Raw genomic sequence first — 6,000 nt, 5'->3', positions numbered from 1 at the left:
GAGAGAGGGGGAGGGAGAGAAAAGAAAACATAATTTGTTTGTTTAAAATAAACAACAACAACAACAACACACACAAACAGGAACAACAACAACAACAACTGGAGTTATTTCCCTTCTGGGCACTCCTGTCTCTTGGCTGGTAATAGGTTAAAATATTTCGGTAATGTGTAGGTGGAAGTAGGTGGTGGCGGTGGTGGCGGTGGTGGTGGTGGTGAGGATGGTGGTGGTGGGTGTTATGGTGGTGGTGGAGATGGGCACGGTGATGTGGTGGCAGTTGCGATGATGGAAGTGGTGGTGTATTGGTTGTCGAGGTTGTGGTTGTGGTGTTTGTGGTGGTGGTGGTAGTTTTGGTGGTGGTGGGGGGGGAAGCGGGGGGGGATGCTGGCGGTAATGGTGTTCCGAAGAATTTATAATGTACTTCCTTTAGTCAACAAACAGCGGCAACAACAACAACAGCGGCAACAACAACAGCAGCAGCAGCAGCAGCAACAACAACAACAACAACAGCAGCAACAGCAACAGCAACAGCAGCAGCAGCAAAAACAACAGCAAAAACAACATCGTCAGCAATAACATCATCAACAACAACACCACCAGCAGCAACGACAGCAACAACCAGAACAAGAGCAGCAGCATTGGGAAACCGTGTCATCGACAGCGGAAATGAGGACAATAGCAACAACAACAACAGGAAGAGGAAATCTCAGCCGAATCTGCCTCCGTCCATCCATCCATTAAATCCGATATTCTACTGGATCAAAAGAGAAAGGATACCATTGGATGACGCTGTCGTGGAATATCATATGAAATGGTCACGACTGGAACGCCTTCGATCAATGGTCCTTTTGGTTAAGGGCTGACTTCCGGCTAAATAACAACATCAACAGCAGCAGCAGCAACATAAAGAACCTCGACGACACCAACAGCATTAATTTGTTTCAGCCATTTGACTGTGGCCATGCTGGAGCACTGCCTTTTAGTCGATCAAACCGACCCCAGGTCATATTCCTTGTAAGCCTAGTAATTATTTTATCGGTCTTTTTTGACGAACTGGTAAGTTACGGGGACGTAAACACACCAGCATCGGTTGTCAAGCGACGTTGGGAGGGAGGGGCAAACACAGACACACAAACACATACATATATATATATATATATATATATATATATATATATATATATATCCGTAATAATGAAGGGTGAAATTAATTAATTTGGAATAATTATCAATTACACCAAGTAGTCTTCGGCATGTAAAAGCCTCATTCGAGGAAAATTTAAGTAATACTAAGCAATAAAGGGTTTAGCAACGAATTGCCTTACCACATACCGAATTTAGAAATAGCAGTCAAAGAGTTATAGCTATTTCTTCTACTAAAAAGGGAGATCTCAGTAAAAACAGCAATTGGAAGGCAGACACAAACAGGTAAGAGAGAATGAATTGACGGCAATCTATCATACAATTTTAAGTTATCTACGGACGTACGTTTCGAAATCAAGTTTTAGGAAAGCATAAGAATTAAATATAAATAATTCTATCTTACCAAAAACTTCTTTTCTCTTCAGCGTAGAATACTATAATCATAAATGATTATATATTGAATTTTGAGATACTAGAAGGCACCAACTCAACTCAGTATCAGAGCGAGCTAGAATCCGCAACTAGTATCACCAAACTCAATGCGTGAATGAAAAGATTGTGTCACCAGCCCCTTCCCACCCGCGTGTAGCCAAAACAAGATGCTGTGGTCATCTACTGAGATAAAATATGGTTATCCGTAATAATGAAGGGTGAAATTAATTAATTTGGAATAATTATCAATTACACCAAGTAGTCTTCGGCATGTAAAAGCCTCATTCGAGGAAAATTTAAGTAATACTAAGCAATAAAGGGTTTAGCAACGAATTGCCTTACCACATACCGAATTTAGAAATAGCAGTCAAAGAGTTATAGCTATTTCTTCTACTAAAAGTGATTATAGTATTCTACGCTGAAGAGAAAAGAAGTTTTTGGTAAGATAGAATTATTTAATATTTAATTCTTATGCTTTCCTAAAAACTTGATTTCGAAACGTACGTCCGTAGATAACTTAAAATTGTATGATAGATTGCCGTCAATTCATTCTCTCTTACCTGTTTGTGTCTGCCTTCCAATTGCTGTTTTTACTGAGATCTCCTTTTTAGTAGAAGAAATAGCTATAACTCTTTGACTGCTATTTCTAAATTCGGTATGTGGTAAGGCAATTCGTTGCTAACCCTTTATTGCTTAGTATATATATATATATATATATATATATATATATATATATATATAATATATATATATATATATATATATATATATATATACATATATTATATGTAGAAAAATACAAACTGGGACAAGAACGTAAAACATTTAGAAGACGACACAAAAAACAGGGACGGGACATTCGAAGCCTTCAATCTTCAGTCAAGTACCGGATCATCCTCGCAATTTCGGCTGATTAATCTTGCTTCTTACCACACAGCCACTCCTACAACAACGATTAACAATGATAACCACAACAACAACAACATCAGTGACAATCAACTCAACATCCGCAAGCATAGCACATCAAAAAACGATTACAACAATAACAACAACATCAACAACGTAAACAGTAGCAGCAACATCAGCAGCAGCAGCAGCAACAAAAGCGACAATAGCAGCCAAAGTCACATCACAACAACAACAACAACAACGACAATTATTAGGCAAAGTAGGATAAGAGCAGCTTCAAAGACCGGCATCGCATCAAGAGAGAAACTCTGACAACGACAACGATACCAGGAACAGCAACAATAAGAAATGACAAGAGCGGCAATAAGGCCCACGTCCAGCACCTGAGGAAGAAAGTAGCCGCCAAGGGGACAGTGATGGCGGCGGCGGCGGAAAGGATTACAAAAGCAACAACAACTGAAGCCGATAAGGAAACGGGGAAAGAATATGGCAGTTGGGATGGAGGAAATAAAGAAACGGAAGTGAGATAAATAAAAGGAAGTCGGTGTGAGGGGAGGAGGAATACGAGGAGCAGGAGGAGGAGAGAGAAAACGAAGGAAATGAAAAGCAGAAAAGCAGAGAACAAAGGAAGAAAGAAAGAAAACTGAAGAATAGAAAGAGAGAGAGAGAGAGAGAGAGAGAGAGAGGAGGGGAGTAAGAGAATAAGGCAGTGAGACAAGGAGAGAGAGAGAGAGAGAGAGAGAGAGAGAATGTGAAGCGAGAGAGAGAGAGGAGTGACGAACACAAAGAACGAGAGATATATAGGGAGAGATAGAAAGTGAAGGAGAGAGAGATATTGAAGAAGAGAAAGAATGAGAAAGAAAGAAAACAGTAGAATGAAAGTTATGAAACTTAGAGGCCCTTTAGGCCGGAGTTTATGCCAGTGTCCGTGACTACAAGCGGTTAAGAGAACCAGACTTTAACCCCACCACCCGCAACCCGGACAGGACGCTAGTCCGTCACGACGTTAACTCTCCCAGATGTTTCCTGTACCCAGTTTAAACCGAGTAGATTGAAACAGCGTGAACTCAAATGCGTCACTGAACAGCACGAGGCACCATCCAACCCGGGAATCGAAGCAATGATTCTACGATTGTCAGTCCAACATCCTAAGCACGATGTCACACACCTTCGTACAGAAAACGAAAGAGATTAGAACGTCATAAGAACTAATATAGGGAGAACGAAAGAAGGAATATTTCCGCGGCTCTCATAAACTATAACAGCGAGACTGTCCTAAAATGAAGAATTTAAAGGTAAGACTTCAGTTTTATAGTATGTAGTTGTGAAATCTGAACAGGAACTTGTGCAGTAAACTGTTTATGGTTCTTGCACCTGGAAACTAAACAAAAGACTTGATCTCGGAGTGTGAAGTCCGACGAAATACCACTAAGCATTTTAACTGCCGGGCAAAATACTTAGCAGTATTTCGTCTGCCGTTACGTTCTGAGTTCAAATTCCGCCGAGGTTGACTTTGCTTTGTCTGTCCTTGCTTTTCCCCTCTGTGTGTGGCCCCTTGTGGGCAGTAAAGAAATAGGTATTTCGTTTGGCTTTACGTTCTGAGTTCAAATGCCGCTGAGGTCGACTTTTTTTTTCATCCTTTCAGAGTCGTTAAAATAAATACCAGTTGAACACTGGGGTTGATGTAATCAACATACGCCTCCCCACGAAAGCTGTCCTTGTATCAAAATTTAAAACCAATATTTGTGGTTACGATATTACTTTGACAGAGGGCGGCGAGTTGGCAGAATCGTTAGCACGCCGGGCGAAATGCCTAACGGTATTTCGTCTGCCGCTACGTTCTGAGTTCAAATTCCGTCGAGGTCGACTTTGCCTTTCATCCTTTCTGGGTCGATTTAATATGTACCAGTTACGCACTGGGGTCGATATAATCGACTTACTCCGTTTGTCTGTCCTTGTTTGTCCCCTCTGTGCGTAGCCCCCATCCCTGTGTACAATAAAAAATATTGCTTTGACATTCCATATTATATTGATAAAATAACCTATATGCAAATAACTTTAATGTTGATCAGCAGCAAATTTTGGAGGCGTATTTAATTTTCTTGAATCGCAGCAAGGGTGTTGCTACGAATCGTCGAAAGGGTGTTGTACAGTAGTTCCAGCATGTATGTCAACGTAGTATATAGCGGCGTAACCTTATTGTGTGAAGATGCAGGGCAAACATTCAAACATCGTCACTATCTTTCCAAACCCTGCTGCATTTCACATTGAATTTTTGGTCTCCCGAAGTCGTTTTGGTATATAAGTTGACTTAGCATGTTTTACCTGTAAATTTTGATCACAAAATATTCGACTCGAATGCCGGAAAATATTGTAAAAAAAGTGGGTCGATAATTTTAAAAAACAAAAGTTTGAGAAGCGTAGTTGTCGAATATAAATGTTTTATTCGTGAATATTTTCCCGTATATTTTTGTTTTGTGTTTTATCGTTTATAGCATTGCAATTGCTCTTTGTTCTATGTACATGGGGAGCTGACGGTACAGAGTTGTACTTGTGCGACCAACACAACAGTTTGCGGTTAAAGTCGCGAAGTTTACAGTTGAAGTCGTGAAGTTTATAATTTTACTATTTGTAATAAAATCTATAAATCATATTGGTTGTCTGTTGCTTGTTCGCGCGTTTACGTTTTGTTGTTTGTTTGGTATTAATGAATAAAAAAAGTTTTTGTTTTTAAAATGTTTTAGTGACGTTTTTTTTAGTCTTATTTCTAAGTGTTAGTTGAGGTCCAAAGCAATTTGTGGGTTGTTTTGATGAAGTGTTTATCTAGTCAATATATGACCACCACCACAACCACAGCCGTCCGCCGTCGTCGTCATCATCATCATCATTATCGTGACTACAATCGCTAAAGTCACCACCGTCACCATCACTACCATCACTATTACTGCTATCAACGTCATCATAATCACGGTCTTTATCAAAACCGCCCATCCCTGCTACCTACACCACCACCAACAACAACAGCATCATCATCATCACCATCATTATTAACGCCGACCTCCGCTACCACTACCCTCACCCACCCACCACCACCACCCACTGTTCCTCCGATGATCATTTCCATTAAAAGATTGTGCAAATATCTCAGATATTTAAATATTAATAGCACTGGATTGCGGTTTTTATAAATTGTTGGTCTGGATTTTAGGATGCTTGGTGGTGGAAGAGGGTGGTGGTGGTGGTGGTGATGATGGTAACGATGATGGTGGTGGTGGTGATGATGGCGCTAGGAATTGTGGTGGGGATGGCGATGATCGTGATGATGGAAGAGATGATTATGGCGATGACGTCGTTATCATCATCATCCGATGATGATGACGACGGTTCCTCTGCTTTGTGGCAGAAGTAGAAAGAAAAAGTGAAAGTTATGGTGAAAGAGTACAGCAAGGTTCAACCCACGCCCCACCGCCGGAGCCTCGTGGAGCTTAGGTGTTTTTGCTCAATAAACAATCACAATGC

General features: G+C 40.6%; 1 long non-coding RNA gene across 1 annotated transcript; it reads left to right on the top strand.

The window, feature by feature from the left end:
- The first annotated feature begins 3,324 nt into the window (after nucleotides 1-3,324).
- LOC118767974 lies at nucleotides 3,325-5,134 on the top strand. The gene is made up of 2 exons (XR_005003895.1): nucleotides 3,325-3,776; nucleotides 4,977-5,134. It is a non-coding gene; the product is annotated as an uncharacterized LOC118767974 (long non-coding RNA).
- The last annotated feature ends 866 nt before the right edge of the window (nucleotides 5,135-6,000 follow it).

The sequence above is a fragment of the Octopus sinensis genome, linkage group LG26 (assembly GCF_006345805.1).
Source record: "Octopus sinensis linkage group LG26, ASM634580v1, whole genome shotgun sequence".
Lineage (NCBI taxonomy): Eukaryota > Metazoa > Mollusca > Cephalopoda > Octopoda > Octopodidae > Octopus > Octopus sinensis.
The sequence above is the reverse complement of the archived record's forward strand: the minus strand, read 5'-3'. Positions and strand labels throughout refer to the sequence as shown.